At 55.3% G+C, this 19,794-nt stretch overlaps 1 long non-coding RNA gene across 1 annotated transcript in view; it reads left to right on the forward strand.

The window, feature by feature from the left end:
* LOC119088318 overlaps window positions 1–19,794 on the forward strand; it is a 148,366-nt gene that overhangs the window by 54,047 nt on the left and 74,525 nt on the right. Inside the window, exon 3 of the long non-coding RNA XR_005091949.1 lies at window positions 19,353–19,397. This is a non-coding gene — a long non-coding RNA (uncharacterized LOC119088318). The remainder of the gene's footprint in view (window positions 1–19,352; window positions 19,398–19,794) is intronic.

Here is a 19,794-nt window from a genome sequence, read left to right on the forward strand (position 1 = left end):
GGGACATCAAAGACATCTTGACTAGCTCTTCACAATACCCCAATGACCAGGGAGGAAACCGAAGCATAAGTAAGGAACATCATCTCCATGTGGACTATAGGGGTCCAGCCTCTGCCTGCGTGGTGTTCTTATCACCATGTTTTGCTGTGACCGACAGGGTCCTCTTACCTCCCAGGTGCTGTGTTTTAGGGTAAATGGTCATGGTGCCTGGCCAGTGCCAGATGAACCTGACCTCAGCCATTCTTGTTCTGGGGTCTTGGGTGTTCTTCTTAGACCAGAGCCAGGAACCCTGAGGAAGACTACTCAAAGAGATTTTCTCTGAGACACAGTCCCAAACATCAAGTCACAGTAAATCCTGATGGACCAGAAGGCCTCCTGGAAAGTATGACCCCCGGAATCAGGGATGAGATGCCCTGGCCAAGGGATGAGAAGGGAGGAACTTTGGGGTCTCTCCCTGTTCAAGGCTGGTGGGACAAATCCCCCAACTGGCTTTTCTTTCCTATTGCTCCTTCTCTTGTCTCGAGGCTGCAGAGTTGGGAGTCTGCACAGGAAAGATGGTGGCTGATCCCATGGGCTGAGTGTGTGATGAATGCGGCTGAGTGTGCAGTGCACATGAAGCCATGTGACAATAGTGTCCTATGGCACACACACATTTAGCAGTATGCAGCGCCCTCCAAGGAGGCATCGGAGGGGGATTGTCCCCCGGAGCACCATGTCCTCCTTAAGTGGTGCCTTTGTAGCTGTCTTTCAAGTTAGCACGCTCTCATAGGGCTCTTAAAAGAGACTCATATGCACAAGTATCAGAAAGCCGGGCTGTGATGCTCTGGAGGAGGGAAATGGCTACTTACCTTCCCACTAGGGGCACTGACTTGAGTCCCTTTCCAGCTTGGCCTTCCCTGGGGGGTGGTATGAGAATGTTTGCTACCTTGTGTTCAGGGATGTGTTTGTGGTTCTTGTGTGGCAGTATATGCCTTGTGAAGCTGGCTGATAAGTGTGAACACAAGTGAGTCCCTGTATATTTTAGTGTAAATGTGTGTGTGAGAATTTACACCCAGCTGGGTCGTTGTGTGCTCACTCCTTATGTGCCTGTGGCCATGTCTGCAAATGTGGCTGTTGCACCGTCTGAGTTCTGTGTGCTTAAGAATATGGGCTCTAGAGATGTAAGGCATGGTCCACACATGCAGAGTTATTGGCGCCACGATAGGAGGATCCTGGGGAGATAAGTGGGTTGAACGGGGCGGGGTCTGTCCTGGCTGTTTTGTATTTCCCCTGTCACAAATGCCAGGCCCAGATGCTCCTAGTGAGCCTTTTCCCAGCCACTTTGTCCCCACAGAACGGAGAGGAGGCTTGTTTGAATCTCTGGTGAACAGACCCAAGCCTTAGCCAGGCCTGAAGTAAGGACATTGAAATAGTTAAATGATAAACCACATCGAGGCTCCCAGAGAAGTTTTCTGGGGGAGGGGCTAATCAGGCCCTGGGGGATGGGCAGGGTCTCAAACTTTGCAGAGGGCAAGGAGAGTGCCCAGGCGGAGGAACCAGCCAGAGCAGACACTGGGCATCTTGAGGGAGGGGCGGGGGTGGCCCGTAAGGTCCTTGAGCAGAGGCTAGAGAGCAAACCACCCAACACGACAGTTGCTCAGGAGATACTGGTGAAATGAAACCAGTTAGGGAATGTTCCATAGGACCTCTGGGGGGGGGGTAAGTGGGAAGCATTAGTTCAGCCCCGGCAGTGCGGCCCGGCAGTGTGGGCCCTCAGCCCCGGCAGTGTGAGCCCTCAGCCCCGGCAGTGTGGGCCCCGGCAGTGTGGGCCCGGCAGTGTGAGCCCCGGCAGTGTGGGCCCCGGCAGTGTGGGCCCCGGCAGTGTGGGCCCCGGCAGTGTGGGCCCTCAGCCCCGGCAGTGTGGGCCCTGGCAGTGTGGGCCCTCAGCCCCGGCAGTGTGGGCCCTGGCAGTGTGGGCCCCGGCAGTGTGGGCCCTCAGCCCCGGCAGTGTGGGCCCTGGCAGTGTGGGCCCTCAGCCCCGGCAGTGTGGGCCCCGGCAGTGTGGGCCCTGGCAGTGTGGGCCCCGGCAGTGTGGGCCCTCAGCCCCGGCAGTGTGGGCCCTGGCAGTGTGGGCCCTCAGCCCCGGCAGTGTGGGCCCTCAGCCCCGGCAGTGTGGGCCCCGGCAGTGTGGGCCCTCAGCCCCGGCAGTGTGGGCCCCGGCAGTGTGGGCCCCGGCAGTGTGGGCCCTCAGCCCCGGCAGTGTGGGCCCTCAGCCCCGGCAGTGTGGGCCCCGGCAGTGTGGGCCCTCAGCCCCGGCAGTGTGGGCCCCGGCAGTGTGAGCCCCGGCAGTGTGAGCCCCGGCAGTGTGAGCCCCGGCAGTGTGAGCCCCGGCAGTGTGAGCCCTCAGCCCCGGCAGTGTGGGCCCCGGCAGTGTGGGCCCTCAGCCCCAGCAGTGTGGGCCCTCAGCTCCCGCAGTGTGAGCCTCAGCAGTGTGGGCCCCCGCAGTGTGGGCCCCGGCAGTGTGAGCCCCCGCAGTGTGGGCCCCGGCAGTGTGAGCCCCGGCAGTGTGAGCCCCGGCAGTGTGGGCCCCGGCAGTGTGAGCCCCGGCAGTGTGGGCCCTCAGCCCCAGCAGTGTGAGCCCTCATCCCGGCAGTGTGGGCCCCGGCAGTGTGAGGCCTCAGCCCCCGCAGTGTGGGCCCCGGCAGTGTGGGTCCCGGCAGTGTGAGCCCCGGCAGTGTGAGCAGCATTGTGCCTGTGTGTGGACATGGCTGAGGTTATTTGACTTAGGGATAAACAGAGGCTCGGGGGTAGCCATCTGTTCAAGGTGACAACCCACTGGACTGGATTCCAGGATGGATTTCAAAGCCGGTGGCTCTCCCTCTCCATGCCTCAGTTTCCCTGTAGGCACCATGAAAGTCTGGAAGTAATGACCTTGGATTTGTCTGCTCTCTATAAGTTTGGGGGTCTGCTTTGAACCCTGGAGTTCCTGCTTGTGCATGAGATTCCAAGCTTGGCCTCTGTAAGGAAACTTCTCATCAGATCCCTGACTCTCTTTCTCTTTCACAAGGCCAGTGTGGGGACTGGCTTTGGCGGTAGGACTGAGAGCTGTCTGTCATCGGTGAGAGGTGTCTCCAGGCTCCTGAAGGGAACCGGATAGGGACTGCCTGGGCCTATTTGTTCCTAGAAGGAGAGGACTGGCCTCTCGGGAGAGTTTGTAACTCTGTATTTGGCCTTGTCCCTTATTGAAGGCCCAAATGGCAGAGGGAAATGCTCTGTCTTCCTTGTGTACAGCCATGGACAGGTCTGAAGGACCTGCCACTCAAGTGTCCCAACTACCTCTAGGCTGGAGGGCTGGAGGCCCCATTTTGCTGGTGAAGAAGTTGAATTCATGGAAGTATATGAATCTCCCAAGTGGGCCTGAGGTCGGGGCTATGCTAGGTAGACTAATGCCCTCCTGACTACTCTTGGCATGGCCTGGGAAGGGCACAGAGATAGTGTCCTGATTACTGCAGAAACAGCCAGAGGCAGGGGAGGGGGAGGGGGGCTGGGGCAGATAGCATTCTCCAGACTCATCAGAGCCTCTCTCCCAGGACACCTAACACAAGCCCCTGCTGGGACCGCCACCTGCTGTCTACCCCACAGCCAGCTGTGCTTCTCTGGGTGGAGCAGCCTGTCGCTGCTCTGTCCCAGAGAGGCGGGCGTGCCTAATGAATTAATCAGTGTTGGTGAAGCACTTGGAGATCCCAGGCTGAAAGGTGCTCAATACATGCAAATCAGAGTGATTGTTATTACCCATAATTATTATGGAGTTTCTGCTGGAGAAATTATTCAGAAGAGGACGGTGTCTGGGCCAGCAGAGGGCCTGCCAAGATCTGTATGGAAGTAGTGGAGGGACCAAGCAACCGACCAATCAAATAACTTCCTTCCTTCCTCCTCTCCTTTCCTCTCTCCTTCCCTCTCTTCCTCCCTCTCTCTCCCTTCCAATATCCCTCCTTCCATCTCTTCCTTCTCTCCTCTCCTCCTTCCCTCCTTCCTCTTCCTTCTTTCTCCCCCATGCCTTCCTCCCACGCCTCCCTCTTCCACTTCCTCTCCCAGTTCTGGGCCTGCTGCCCACTTTCCCACCACACACGCCTTCTTTGTCTCTCATGGAGACATGCGCCTGGCACCATTAGAAGGAAAGATTGGACAGTAGTCCTCTGAACGATGGAGGGGGGGGGGAAAGGATCCAGGAATGGGGATTCATTTTTCCTCTCTGTTAAGTGGATCTTTGAGGGGTGTCCTGCACCTTTCTGGGTGTGAGACACAAGTGTGGCAATGCCCCTCTCTGGGTTGGCAAGCTTGATGCTGCGAGGCTTGGCCATATGATGTTTACATAAACATTGTGTGTGTGTATCTGTGTATGCACACATGGTGTATGTGTGTCTCCAGCCCCTCCTCCCATCAGGGAGCGTTCTCAGGGCAGCCTAGAGCCTTTGGCTGGATTGTTGATTCTTTAGTGGCTGAGGCAGAGCCTTCCCCATGGGACTCAGTGAGTGGCCCCCAGGCCAGCAGTCCCTTGCAGTGCTCACAGACAGCAGTCCCGTCAGACTGTCCATCTCTGTGGTTGTCTTCCCTCAGCTCTGTTCCTCTGCTTCCATCCTTTGTACCCTCCAGCCTAGAGAGGGCACACACGTTCAGCACCACGGACAGCACACAGGTCACCTGCTGCCTCTGGCTCTTTCCAGCTGAACATCCCCTCAGAGGTCAATTTGACCCCCACTCTGCTTGCACAGAGGAGGACACAGTAGAACCAGGAGAATGCTGGAGACATCCAAACACTCACAGGAAGCTCAGCTTTAGGACTGAACTTCATATATTCTGGTCTCTGAATCCCTACCATGATGGGGAAACCTTAAAGGGTCTGTGCAATGTGGTCAGCAGACACACACAGGGGGCACAGCATCTACTGTGTTCCCATCTCTGTGGCAAGCTCAGGGGTGGAGACATCAGATTGCTATTCTCTCCTGCACATGAGACCCACAAAATAATGTCCTACCCACTACTTCGGTGGGGTGCTGGGCACAGCACAGACCATCAATTGGGGGCTTGGCTCTGCAGTGCCCGGGAGGCAGAACAGGGTCTTATACGGTGGAGCAGTCAGGGAAAGCCCCCGAGAGGAGGTGACACCTAGGACTGTAGAGAGGAGGGAGAAGCAGCCTGGTCACTAAGGCTGAGTGTGGGCGGTGGTGAGAAGCCATTGTGGGCTGGGGGCAGAAGGCCACTGTGAGTTAGAACATAGATAGTGTTCCTGAAAAGGGGCAACTCAAGGTCCTGACCCCAGCCGGCTGACCAGGACACGGACACTGTGGGCTCTCTTGTCCAGTTTTCAGTGATGTTGCCTGGCCTGATGTCACCCCTCCTTGCTTGGGGTCAGCCAGTTTCATCTAGAAGTGACAATAGGCTGTGGCTGTCTGCAAGGGCCTTTGTGGCTTATCACTCTGTCTGTAATCTTTCCCGTCCAGCACAGGCTCCTTTCTCTTCCTCAGCATTTGTCAAAGGGATGGGACAGAGCCGCAGTGCCCTGTGGGAAGGCTGGGCCAGAGAAGGGGCTCTTGCTGCCCATCGATTTGCGTTGTTTTTGCCGGCCGCCCGAGTCGCTCTGCTGGACTCCATGGGGCTGTGTTTGCCTTTGGGTAATGAAATAATGTCCTCATCAAGAAAGGGCTGGGGCCCCTGCTATTGGCTCAGCCACCCCCTTAGGACAAAACTCTTCACTGCTGGGCTTGGTCTGGCTGAGTAGTGGGGCTCTGGGAAGTGAGCAGGGTGGGCAGCCCACCTTGCGGGTGACGGAGGATGACTGAAACTAGGACAGCCAGGGCCAGTGGTTTCTCAGGGTACTGTCCCCAGTAGGGGCTTGGGCACACATAGATCTGTGTTTTATTCTCAAGCTCTCCTAAGTGTTGGCTTTGTGACTTAGGCCAAGGCACAGCTGACCTCTGAGTTTCAAGTCACCTCCCTTTGAAAATGGAGCTTGGTCACACTTGCAGAGTGAGACAGTGCTGTGTGGCTTGGGCGACACAACACAGCTGGGTGCTTGGCACACACCGGACTTAGAGTGTGCTGCTGAGGACCAAACCTTTGCCTTGGCATCATCTCACACCTTGTTCACCTTGCCACCTAGCTGTGTGCCCTCCATCCCCTAGACGGGTGATCCTCTCCCCTCCCCCCTGCCATGGCCCAGGAGGCTGTCGGGGACAGTTTGAATGACTGGATTCAGATAACAATGTGTTGGAAGTGACCCTTCCCCAGGCTTCCTGCAGCCCCAGGGGAATGTCTGAAGATCAAACCCAAGTCATCAGAGCACAGGAGACTGAGAGGCCTGAGGCACTGGCCCCACCCCCAGAAGCTCTTCAGGTGTGACTGAGAGTCCTCCCCATCCAACTCCAAGGCTTGCTGTTGCCCTTGGAAGGTACCCCCACCACCACAGGCCTCCTCACCTCTCCCTGTGTGTGACGTCATAGCACTCCATGTTCTCTAGCATTTAATGGTAACTCTGCAGGGGTCCTAATTGGCGATGGTGATGGGTCACTGTCTTCCTGAGCTCTGGGCCAGTGCCAAGTACTCTGAGAGTGCTAACTCCCTAACTCTAACTAGACAGGCAGACTTCCTCCCACTCTGTAGAGGAGGAAGTCTGAGACTGAAGATAGGGCCACTCAGAGGCCTGCTGACATGGCCACTCTACTCCCTGCCATAAACAGAGAGAGAGAAGGGACATGTTTAGACCATGTACAGTCCATAGGATTCCACCCTAGCATATACCTTCTGGGCTTTCCCTGACCTTTCTGACAGCTCCCAGCCTGGCTCTTGACCAGTTCCAGCTCTGATTCTGTGCTTCTTAAGAGAAATGAGGAGGGGAATCTTGCGGGCCAAAGTATTTCTAGCATTTACCAACCTTGGCATGTAGTAGATGCTCAACTAGTCTTTGCTTAATGGAGAGATGAAAAGCATTGTGGGGATTAAATAATATTAAGCACTTGGCCCTCAACCAAGTATTTATTGAGTGACAAAACATCTTTGGGTAGAATAAAAGGGGTGATGGGTGTCAAGTATCTAGTTCGGCACATGGGAATAGCTGGAGCAGGAATCGTTGACACGCGTTCTTCTGGGAAGGGTTGTGGGGGAATCAGAAGAGGGCCAGGGAGGGGAGAGAGGCAAGGAGAACAGACAAGAGCTCCAAGGAAGAGGCAGCTGTGGGAGGAGGCTGGTTAGCATTTGGGGGCCTTGACACCCACTCTGTGTGGAGCTGGGGATGCAAGCTCATGTGTGTGTGCACACATGTGGGCGGGTGTGTGTGTGTAAAACAAATAACTGGAAAATGAGTTTAATTATAAGGCACTTTTAATAGCTATTTATATTTAATCCTGCTAATTCTGTGTCTTGTGTAGCCAAACTGTAATTCTATTCTTCTTACTCATTTGCTAGTGTGAGTGGGAGACACAGGGAGAGGGAGGTGGCCCCCGAGGAAGGCAGCAGGTGTCCCCCCCCCACACTCTGGGGTCAGACACAGCCAGCTGCACACCCCAAGGGTTGGCAAGGCTATTGCAGAGGGCATTTGGGACACTGGGCTCTGTCTCTCTCTCCGGGGCAGTTCTGCTTGTGTTTTCCAGCTCTTGGGGGTGGGGAGGGCAGCAAAGGAGAGCACCCAGCTTCAAATTCAGGCAGACCCAGGTTCAGATCCACTGTAGGATATGTGCCTGGACCAAAGAGGCTCATTCTGTCTGTGAAGTGGGCATGATTCCACCCTCAGCAGGGCTGTTGGGAAGGCTGTCTGGAAATAGAGGCCCTGCTCTGAGGAGACTCTCGGTAAGTGCTTATTCCTGAGCTCATGTTACCCTCATCCAAACTGGTCCCCCCTGTGGGTTTCAACAACTCTGAAGCTCCCAACCAGCCCACTGATCATCGGCCAAGAGAAGATGATTGACTACCTAGATGGCCAATAAATGGTCAGGAGCCTGCCCCCAACCCCCTTTTCAGGACTTGGCTGGGAGTCTGGGCTATTAGATGGTCTTTGGCAGGGCCTCAGAGAGGTTGAGGAGCAGCCTTCCCAGGCGACAGTAAAGAGATCCACTCAGCACCGTGGGTGTGGTGAAGGGAATTTTTTCCTGAGAAGGGACTAGGGGCCTGCCCCACATAGGTGCTTCTAAATGCCATCTTTGGGGAAACAAGGTCAGGTGTTAGTGTCCTCTGCTCCAGTCCCCTCTGAACTGTGGAGACCCTGGGAAAGCTGGCAACCTTACCTGAGCCTTCTCCAGATTCTTATCTGGACCATGAGGTCAGGTGTGGGAGATTGCTCAGAGAAACAGGACCAGGTTCCAGGGAGGCATAACCCTAGGAGGAGTCTATGGGTGTTGATTGCTCCCTGTGGCCAGCAGATGAGAATGGGCAAGGACTCCTTTCTAGGCATGGGACTGGGAGGGAGGTGTGAGGTTTCCTAGAGTAGGACAGGTGGGAGGGTCAGCAGAGGGCTAGCTCGTCTCTACCTTTTCCTCATGTTCCCTGGCTCCTGCTCACAGTGCAGGGCTTCCCCTTGGTGGTGAACACTTCCAGGGCCATTCTGGGGGCTGTGGGACCTTGGTAGGTTGGTCCACACCCACAGGCAGGGAGACTCCTGCTGACTCTTCCTCTGGAGTGATACTGCAAAGTGGATTTCTCTTTCATGTTACAGAAGGGGAAACCGAGTCTCAGAGCGGCTCAGGGACATGAATTGGGGTTATCACCTGACTCTAAAGTCAGTTTCTTTGCTCTTTGGAAAGCTCTGCCTGCCTATGGGAGAAGAGTGGGAAGTGTAGCTTGTTCAGAGGGTGAGGTGGTGTGAAAACCATGACCTCCTTCGAACAGCTCCGAGAGCCTGGACTCAGGAGTGTTTCACACCTCTGGGCACAGCAAAATCCACCCCAAGGTCCTGCAGCCCCAGTGAATGCAAATGTCGCTCACTGTCCCCCGTCCCCCTTTCTCTGCTGACGTGGTAGTGGCAATGACTGAAGATGCGTTTCTCTCTGGGACAGTCACACTTTATTGAGAGACTTTAATGCCTCTGAACCCTGGGTGGAACGATGTTTCCTTCCAACGGTGACATTTTGGGCACAGTGACAGGGTGTGGAGTTGCCGGGTGGGAGTGAGGGGTTGGCTTGGTGTCCGGCAGAGCCTCAGTTTTAGGTCCTTTCCCGCTCCCCTCCCCCACACACCCTTAGTGCCTGGTCATGGGCAGGTCGGTGTCTTCTTGACTTGACTGAGGGATTCATTCTGAGGCCTGGAATTGGCCAGCGTTCCATGTAGGCAAGGCCAGCCTCTGAGCCCGGCTGCTGAAGCAGTACATACAGGCTTGCTGGGCAATGCAGAGGAGTGCTAGACCTGGGTGTGGAAACCGGAAGGGGGCTCTGGGGCCGTGCTCAGCCCCGAGTGTCCGCTGATGCTTGGCTGTTCAGGTAGAGGTGGTAGAAAAGGAGGACCCAGGGGCCATACTGAGCCTGGTGAGGGAGCAGGGTAAGCCTGCTTGGGGGTCTGGGATTGGTGCTCTGGAAGAGCAATTCTAGACCAGGAGACAGGACGGTCAGGGTTTCTTCTTGGAGACACAAGATGCTTGGTTAAGGGAGGGTTTAGAGCAGTGGTTCTCAGCCTTCCTAATGCCGCGACCCTTTAATACAGTTCCTCACGTTGTGGTGACCCCAACCATAAAATTATCATCTTTGTAGCTACTTCATAACTGTAATTTTGCTACTGTTATGAATCATAATGTAAGCAGCTGTGTTTTCTGATGGTCTTAGGCAACCCTTGTGAGAGGTCATTTGGCCGGAAGGGGTCACGACCCACAGGCTGAGAACTTCTGGTTTAGAGACTTCTGAAGGAGAGGCCATGAGGGTGAGGCTGGCGTCTGGGCTTCCGCTTCCCTGTGTGCCTTTGGGTAAACCTGCACCCCCTCTGGCCCCAGTTTTGCCAACTGTATGATGGGTGTTTGGTCCGTACCAATCCCTGGACCTCTTCAGCTGCTGCCATCCCTGATTCTATGGAAACCTGGAGAAGGGAGTGAACCTGGGGTGCTCCTTGGGGCCCGAGGCATCGAGGGGGTAGGAGGCAGATGCATTTGCTGTTGTCTGCTGCAGCCAGCACATTCATTAAGCATCTCTAAGATGGATACACCCCCCAGTTCACCTGGCACGCGAGCCTCGGGATTTATTTCTTCCTGAATGGTGCCATCCATCATGCTAGCTCCGCTGCCAGCAGGTATAGCCAGCTCCCACCTGAGCTCCTGCAAGGCAGGGGCCTGCTATTTTCCAGGCAGGGCTCCCCTCCCTCACAGGAGTGCTTCTGTACCTGAGCACCCTTCACCTCAGTGAAGGGGTGTACCCTACGTCAGACCACGGGTACAGGGTCCTCAGAGAGGTATGAGGATAATCAGAGTTGGCTTCTTGGAGGACGTGGCAACACTGGCTTTCAACCTGAAAAAAAGTAATTGGGTAGGAATCAGACAGGGAGAAAGAGGAGGAATTGCTTATGGCATGGACTGAGGGAATGGTGGCCCCAACGCAGTAAACTGGAAGACACTCTTGGTTCATATGTACTTACAGGGGGTTCTGGGCAATGCTTATTGACTGACTGATCCTCTCCCCTGTCCTTATACACTTCTGTTCCTTTAGGCCTAGGTGCTCTATGCCCTTCCCAGGTGACTCTGGAACCACCAGCGGTCAGATCCTGACCTCCATTCACACACAGCCCATCCCACCTCCACCCCATCCCAATCCCTGGTTGATGCACATGAAGTATGACAACTAGGGGACCTTGGAAAGCCATTTGGCTCTTTTGAGCCTCAAGACCCCTTTCAAGTTGGCTCAGCTTCCTGTATATGACAGGATTGGCATAAGGCCCGGCTTTTAGCGACTTATTCTGGTGCATGTGGGTCTCCTCCCACCTTAGGAGGGGTCTCCAGGCCTCACTCTAAGGAGGGCATCTGAGGGGTCTCCCAATGATGACCAGCTCAGTGGGGTGCATGGCAGTGGGTCTGGATATTAGTGGGGTGTTTGGAAGGCAGGAAGGCTTGGCCCAACGATGGTGCATTGGTTGGAGGATCCAGAGCAGCTGTCTAGCTGTGCAGCAGCTGTCCAGCTGTGCATCCTAACTGCAGCATTTACCAGCTCTCTGTGCTTGACCTTGCTGGAGGAGGCACTAAGCCTCTGCCTTGACTCCCCCCATGAAAGGGTCTATGCTGCACTGACTTCGCAGTGTAGCAGTGGTTAATGAGCCCATGCTTGTGATGTGCTAGGTCAGTGCTATGAAGTCACTTAGAGAGTGAGCCATGACTGGCAACCCCAGTGAGTTGGGGGTTGGCCTGGGGCTGAGGGCTGGCTGCTAAGGAAGGCTCAGGGTCCAGGCTGACACCTGCTTGATTCCAGACCTCTGCTTGGGGCAGTCCCAGTGTCTACTAGAGGCATCTAGTGTCCAGCCAGTGCTGTGGCCTCATCTGGACCAGGTCTTGTCCGGAGACTTCTCTTCTGAGGCTCACTGAGGGCAAGACCTTCTCTCGCCTGTGGGTCCAATGGGACCCAGAGCACCGGGACCGTACAGCAGGAGCTCAGAAACACTTCTCTGTTGGCTGTGTGGTTTGGTGGGTAAGGGGGGCTGCTTGGTTGCTCCCAGGACTCTTAGCATTCACCGCACAAGCCCACTGACTCCCCTCTGGTGTGCTCAGTTGGGAGGACCCCAGCCCTGACTCCCAGAAGCACCGCCGCCGCTCCCCGATGTCCACCCGCTGTCTGACCTGAAGCTCCTCTCCCGGGAGCTGGTAGTCTGCTCCCCACCACAGTGGCAGCAAATCTCAGCCTCTTTCCTGCATCCAGCTGTCCTCCCAATGCTTATAATGTGAGACTAAGTCCCCAGCCCCCCGACTCCATGTCTTTACCTCCGCTTTTCTAGAGAACTATAATTTGACCGTGGAAAGACTTGGAAGGCAAGAGAAGCAAAGTTGCTCCCCACTCTACCCCAAGTGGGCTCCCCAAGAACCTTGGCCTGGGCTCTATGTTCCCTGCTCATCCCTTTAAAAAGGCACAGGGTAAGCTGGGCCATGGTGGTGCACGTCTTTAGTCCCAGCGCTTGGGAGGCAGAGACAGGCGATCTGAGTTCAAGGCAGCGTGGGCTACAGAGGGAGTTCCAGGACAGCCAGGGCTGCACAGAGAAGAGAAACCTTGCTTCGAAAAACAACAGCGCGGCCGGGCGTTGGTGGCGCACGCCTTTAATCCCAGCACTTGGGAGGCAGAGGCAGGCGGATCTCTGTGAGTTCAAGGCCAGCCTGGGCTACCAAGTGAGCTCCAGGAAAGGCGCAAAGCTACACAGAGAAACCCTGTCTCGAAAAACCAAAAAAAAAAAAAAAAAAGAAAAAAGAAAAAAGAAAAACAACAGCAACAGCCACAAGAAAAGAAAGAAAGAAAGAAAAAGAAAGAAAGAAAGGAAGGAAGGAAGGAAGGAAGAAAAAAGAAAGAAAGAAAAAGGAAGGAAAGAAAGGAAGAAAGGAAAAGGAAGGAGGAAGGAAGGAAAGAAAGAAGGAAAGGAAGGAAGGAAGGAAGGAAGGAAGGAAGGAAGGAAGGAAGGAAGGAAGGAAGGAAGGAAGACAGGCACAGGGTACAGGGTACAGGGCAGAGGGCACAGACTAGGGATCACGGGCAGGAAGGCTGAGCGCCGATCCCCCTTGCTCCCGAGTCTGGGCCAGTTCCTGTCCTTCTTCACCACCTGGGGGTGGGAGTTATATTCCACTTCTACACAGGATATGGTGGTACTCTCTGTCCAGCCCCTAAGGAACTCCGGGTGCTTGTTCCTGGAACAAGTGGGTAAATGTGCCGAAGGTAAGCTGGTGACGGACGGAGGGAGGGCAGGAAGGAGACTAGAGAGGAAGGGGAACCCCGCCTCTCCTCCAGGAGCCCCTTCTAGTTAAGGGATGGGCTGGTGCCGGCAGCTAAGGCTGGAAGCTCCACGGTGCTCCCTCTGGCCAAGTTAACTGCTCGTTCATCTCTTATCCTTCCGTGGGTTCTGTCTCTTTCATGCAGGTGAAGGAGGCTCTGGTCCAACTCAGATACCCCTGAAGGGCTTCCTCTAGTCCCTTACTATGCCCTAGGCTCTCTTGTGAACCTGCGGGGTTCAGAGGATGAGCTGGCAGCAAGGGCATTCTTCTGTGGGGACTGCCAGGGCTGGCCACACTTAGCCACCAAGGCAGCTCCTTGCTCTTTGGTTACCAGCTCTCCTCCAGCCTCTGCCAAAGGTAAACCTTCAAGCCCCTGGCTCCTTCAACAGTGTGTCCTCCTTGGAATTTGTTTTCCTTGGCTATGCTGTGACCTCATCATGTCCTGTGGGCTGAATACAAGTTCAGAATTTGCAGGTTTCCCGGCTGGGAGCTGTGTGGCTTCTCTGTCCTGTTTGGTTACAGAGGTCAGCAGCTCTTCCCTCACAGACCTGGCTTGTATTCTGTCTCCACCATGGATCCTTGGTTAGCTGTTCTAACTCAAGTCTCAGTTTCCCCTCTGTAAAGGGAGATGTAGGCGCCCATCTCAGGGCTTCTCAGAGGGCAGGAGGTCCGACAGTCCTCTGCACGGCTTTCTGTTTCTGACTCTCTCATACTGACTGCAAGAGGCTGCATGGGGGTCTGGGCCTCCTCCCAACTCAGGGACTCCTGAAACTATGTCCCGCCTCCCTCACACTTGGTGGTACTTTTGCCTCCTTCGAGCTGGCATGGAGGGGGGGGTTTCAGCAAGTTTGGCTAGATTCCCTGGAGCAGACCTCTCCTTGGACTAGTCATGCAGTTACCCCTGTACCCGAGCACCTTCTGCCTAAGGTAGAGCTCCAAACTCTCTCTGCCTCTGTCTCACCAGCCCCGTCTCTTCCTCTGAACCTGGGGCTCCTTCAGGCCCCCATGGTCTCTGTGTCTGCTGAAGTCTCGGCCAAGTTTTCCAGGTTTGCACGGAGGCCAGAGCTTCTGCTTCTAGAAGCAGGGTGGGACTGGTTTGCACTGGTTCCTGCACCTCCAGGTCCCCCTGGTGCCTGCTCTCCCCAGGAGGCTGCGTGGGGAAGCTGAGGTGGGAAGGAGCTTCCACAAGGTCAGTTTCTTTCTTTCTCACCACCAGCAGGAGGCTCTGTGGGGAACACAGGCCCCAGACCTTCCTGGGTGGCCAGGCCGGCAGCCTGTGGGATTGCAGGGGCCTGGGATGAGGACATCTGTGAAGGGGAGCTGGGGGTTTTCCTGTGCCCACAGCCCTTTGTTTCCCTTGTATTCTGTATCAGAGGGTGCCCGAGATTAAGCTGGTCCTCGGCGTCCAAGAGCAAAGGACAGAAAATCAGAGAAGTTCCCAGACACTCACTGAGATAAGAGCTACCCAAGAAGCACTGAGCTGCGTTGTAAAAGGCGCACTGCGTTTAAGGAGGCCTGGCAGGCAGAGGGCATGGGAGGCAAGGCTTTGGGTGCTAACTAAATTGTGGGTCTGGTCTTCTTCTGCAAGTGGAAAGCACCAGGTGAGGGGCTCCACTGAGTTGCATGCTCCCCGTAACACCCCATGTCCCCAGCCTGATAGTCTCATTGTCCTTTGGCTCTCACCACAAGGACACTTCCTCAGGGAGGCCTTCCTTGATCACTGCCATATACTGGGGGCTCCCGAGCCTTTCCTATAAAGCTCTTTCCAGTGCGGTGACGATGGCCCCTGTCCCCGGGCTTTTGTAAGGTTCTTTGGGACAGGGATCTTGGTGGTCCCAGCCCAGTGCTTGGCCCAGGGCAGAGATGTACTAAAGAGCGATGCGAAATGGGTAGGACACCAGCTGAGGAGCTGCCAGGCAGGAAGAGGTGGGGCTGAGGGGCTGAGGGGACCCCGGTGAGGTGTGCACAGTGCCCGGGTGTGCGAGCTGGGCTCCTTTGTGTCCTTAGGCAGCTCTTTAAAGAGCTGTTTGCAGGAACAAAAGCCACACAGCTGCCAGTGCCTCAGTGGGCGGTTGGCCTGCTGTAGAGCAGTGGACTGAGCCAGCTTGTCACCCCCGCCCCCCCCCTGCGCCCCCCTCCAGGCAGGCTGGTGACTCTGGGGAGTGGAGCCAGCCAGGAGGCTGGGGGCTGGGGGAAGCGGGACCATTGGTGGGCCCAGTCCTGACCTCACCAAAAGTATTTTTTTTCAAACCTGCAGGAGAAAGGGGATATTTTTAACCTTGTTCCATGAAGGCATCCCAGGGGAGCAGGGAGGGCAGGGAAGCAGAAGCCAAGCTGGGGGAGGGGCCGAGAGCAGGACTGGGGGCTTCCAGAGAGCCCCCCAGAACAGCTTCCCGACCCCCCTTTGTCCCCAGCCCTGTTAAATTTTTTAAAAGCTCCAAACAGCAAGAGGGGACAGTGGAGTTCATTATATCGAGTTATCTCCTCCGTTTCAGGCGAAGATCAATCTTCGGAGTCTTGCAGCTCCAAGGGGGAAGGGAAGAGAAAGAAAATGGGAGGCGAAGGGAAAAAAAAAAAAAAAAAAAACTCCCTGGACCAATTTCCGCTGGCTAACACGATTACCCGGCTGCCTGGCAGCAGCGCCAGCTGTTGGCAGGCATGCTGGCCCCCTGCCAGCCTCGCTCAGCTGCCGGCTGCCCCAAGGCTCCCTCCTGAGTGGGGTGGGTTGGCAGGTGTGAAAGCCCCACATGCCCCTCGGTTGGGGCTGCTGAGCGTGGCGTCCAGGGACGCTGCAAGCCCCACTGGTACCTGCTGGCACCCACTGCTCAGCCTATGCCACAGACCAGGCTGTGCCCGGTGTCCTGCCATGGTGAGTGTGCCCTCTGACTCCTTCCCACGGGAGACTTCTTCTTCAGAGAGTAAAATCACGGAGAGCTGGCTCCGATTTATTTACGCATCCACTCATTCATTGGTTCATTCCCTCAACAAATAGTTCCTGAGCATTCACACTTGGCAGCACACAGCACACACAGAAGTTCAGAGGCGGACAAGGTGTCTGTGGTCCGTGTTGAGAAGGGGACAGACAAGGGACAGGTGGGACACACATAGACAAGCAGGAAGAGGTCAGGTGGGATAATGCTGTGAAAGTGAGTGGTCGGTGTGTCCAGGGAGGAGGGAGGCCCCATCTGAGGGAGGGGCTTTGCCCCAGGAGGAGTAAGATGTCTGCAGCCTGAGGCTGGCCCAGCTGAGGGAGGACAGAGGTGGTGGGAGAGGAGTTCTGAGAGTGGAGGAGGCCCCAGAGGCCTTAGGAGGAGGAGGTTGCCGGTGTGGACAGCCGTGGCAGGTCATGACTCTGCTGTGCTGGTTTGAGCTGTTGTCCACGTGAGGTGCCCAATTCCAGCAGGGCAAGGGCAGCGTGGGGCAGAGGTGGCTGAGTAGTCAGGGCCTGGATGTGTTTGAGGAAAAAATTGATAGTGCCTGGTGATGGCTTGGGTGTGGGTGTGTGGGATAAAGTGGAGTCAAGGTGGAGGGAGATGTAATTTTGGGTTAAAAATGAAGTGTTCTGTGTTGGACAGGGCCGTTAGGAGAGTCAGCAGAGATGACAAATTGGCTCCGAGCTCTAGAGCTGTGCTCAGGAGACTGGGGCTAGCACGATGGAGCTGGAGGCAGAGCTGTGGGTAAAGCCCAGACCTGTGAAAGCAGCCAAGGGATGAGTGGTCGGGAGAGGGAAGAGAGCCCGTGGACACTCCAATGTTTGGAGTGAGAGTGGCCAGAGGAGGCGAGTCCTGGGAGGCCAGAGATAAGTGTCTCCACATGGAAGAAGCCATCAGCACATCGGATGCTGTCCAGATCTTGGGGACCAGGGCATAGAGCAGGACCACTGGTCTGGCTAAACAGCTTCTGGGCATCTTGATAAGACTGTCTTATGGAGTGGAAGGGACCAGAGCCTAGCTCCAGAGAGGGCTGCGAGATGCTAGCCAGAACTGCACTGAAGATGGGAAGAGCTGAGAGTTGAGTCTTCTCCCTCTCTCCCTCTCTCTCTCTCTTCCTCCCTCCCTCCTTCCATATAACTCTTCCTTCCATATAACTCTTTCCTTTTAATCTCTCTGATTTGTAGGGGTTTTTCCCCCCAAAATGGAGACATCATCTCTGGATCTCACTGAATAAGAGTCTGACTGTCCTGGAACTCGCTCTGTAGACCAGAGTGACGTTGAACTCACAGAGATCTGTCTGCCTCTGCCTCCCGAGTGCTGGGGTTAAAAGCATGCACCCAGCTGGAACTAATCTTAAGCACATGTTCTCATGGGGAATTAGATAACAGTATATCAGCACAAATAAGTTTTTGGAGGGCATTTTGGCAACAAGTAGAAAAATTTAGAGTGTGTATATCCTTTGTCCGACCCTTTGGGAACTTGCCTAGAGAAGTGCTTACATGTGCACACAAGGACGCAGGGTCCCTCCCACACCCACCACCCAGCAAGTAATGTTTGAAACAAAAAGTTGGAACCCTCTAGGCATACATCCTTGGGGTTCCTGGTCGTCTGGAGAGGGTATGCCCCCTTGTGGAGGAGCACAGCGTAGCGTGTGTGGCGCTCAGGCTCCTTAGCAATGTCTGCCCACTCTCTAACTAGAAACCCTTGGGCAGCTCATTGATCGCCGCCGCCGCCGCCGCCGCCGCCAAGTACTCCAGTGTCCCCTAGAGTAGTGGTTTTCAACCGTCCTGATGCTGCGACCCTTTAATACAGTTCTTCAGGTTGTGGTGACCCCCCAACCATAAAATTATTTCCTTGCCACTTCATAACTATACTTTTGCTACTGTTATGAATCATAATAAAATATCTGATACGCAGGATATCTGACACAGAATCCCCAAAGAGGTCACAACCAACAGGTTTAGAACGGTTGCTCTAGGGAATAATGGTCTGAGTGGTATCGTGTCAAAAACATGCTGTGAAGACCAGCAGGGTTAACACGTGGAGCTCTCAGCCTGCTGTGTGGGGCACAGTCGGTGCTGAGTGAGTACAGGCGGCACTTGACGTTCTTTGAGGACATGGAAGGATCTATAGTACATTGTGGAAGAACACAGGAGCTGTGTACCCCAGAGTAGACCCTGTGTGTGCCCTGTGCACATGTACCCCAGAGCAGACCCTGTGTGTGTACCTCTGTATGGGTGCACATGTACCCCAGAGTAGACCCTGTGTGTGCACCTCTCTACAGGTGCACACGTACCCCAGAGGGCACTCAGTACCTCTAAGAAGTGGCCTAGAAAAGGAGTTTGTTTATTGTACTTGAATAATAAAACAATACTCTGTAATAATGGAAATTTAGATTTTTGTTGTTGTTTTTTGCTTGCTTGCTTTGAGACAGGGTTTCTCTGTGTAGCCCTGGCTGTCCTGGATCTCGCTCTGTAGACCAGGCTGGCCTTGAACTCAGAGTTCTGCCTGCCTCTACCTCCCCAGTGTTGAGATTAAAGGTGTGCACCACCACCACCATCTGGCTTGGAAATTTAGATTTTTACCTCCTCCTGGAAGTCTTCTAGGACTGCACAGGTCAGAGCCGTCTACTGTGGATCTGTGTTTGGAAAGCACACCCTCACCCCACCCCCATGGCTGCTTTGTGTTAGATGTTAGTGTGTGTGTGTGTGTGTGTGTGTGTGTGTGTGTGTGTGTGTTGTATTCTCAGCCTTTGAACTTTCTGAGTCTAGACTCTGTGCTTTGCAGGTACATGTTCTAGGTACATACAACTAGATACATGTCAAAAACAGAGGTTGTTCAAATGGGACCCCAGACGGCAATACCAGCACCCAGGAGAGCCTGCTTGAAATGCAGATTCTCAGGCCCACCTGGGACCCGTTGCTCAGAAACTCCAAGGGTGGCAGCAAGCTGTGTTTGCTCAAGCCCTCTGGCTCTGGATGTACCTCCTTGTACTGATGGGTAAAGGGCCAGCCCAGAGTCACAGGGTGAGCCAGGGACATAGCTGAATTGGGCTAGGGCAGGGTGCCAGGCATAGGTGGGCCTTGGCTCTCTATTCCTGCCCGTTCTCCTGGGCCCCTTTGGGCCATGGGCCACATCTGGCCTTGAAAAGCAATTTGAGACCAGGCCCTTTGTGTCCAGGCACCAGACAACTGTCCTTGCTGCTGTGGGTAGCCCGGGTGAGGTGGGGTGGGATGGGGTGGGGACGGGGCCGCTCTCCTGGTCCAGTTCACACTTCTCAGGGCTCATGTGGAGCCTGGGCTGGCCTGAGCAAGCCCTCAGATCCCAGGCAGCAGCGGTTCTGACCCGATACTTGTTTTATTCTGTGAGATGGACCTGGCATCTTTATGCAGCCTCTCCTCCTGCCTCTTCTGCCCTGGGGCACGGGAAGTCCAGGCTAAACGGAGGGCTTGGGTGAGGCAGACTGCAGGGTAGGTCTGGGTGTCCCTCACCTCTTCCCTGGTGTTTCTCTGCAGGAGTCCCGCTGAGGCGCTGTGAGCTTGGAGGGAGGCCTGCGAGAGGTGAGCCGTCAGCCGCCCCCCCCTGTCCCCCCCCTCCTCTTCTGTGTCCCGAAGGCTGTCTTTGCTTCCTCAGCCGTGTTGGTGGTGGGGGGCAGTGGCTGAGTTATTGAGTGAAGAAGAGAGCAAAGTTTGGGGACAGCTTCGGGGTGGGAGGGTCGCTCAAAGTCTACCGAGGCTAGGCTATGGGTGATCGGGGCGGTCAGGACACCAGCCAGCAGCAAGGCCTCTCTTTCAAGGAGAGGGCAGAGCTGTGAGCCGCCACGTGAGAGTAAGCCAGTGAGGAAGCTGGGGCTGGGGATTGCCTGGCTTTGTGTGTGTGTGTGTGTGGGGGGTGTCTTGTGCTGAAGTCAGTAAGCACTTTGAGGATTCCATTCTGGCTGAGGAGAGCCAGCAGACT

Source organism: Peromyscus leucopus, chromosome 7 (assembly GCF_004664715.2).
Source record: "Peromyscus leucopus breed LL Stock chromosome 7, UCI_PerLeu_2.1, whole genome shotgun sequence".
Classification (NCBI taxonomy): domain Eukaryota; kingdom Metazoa; phylum Chordata; class Mammalia; order Rodentia; family Cricetidae; genus Peromyscus; species Peromyscus leucopus.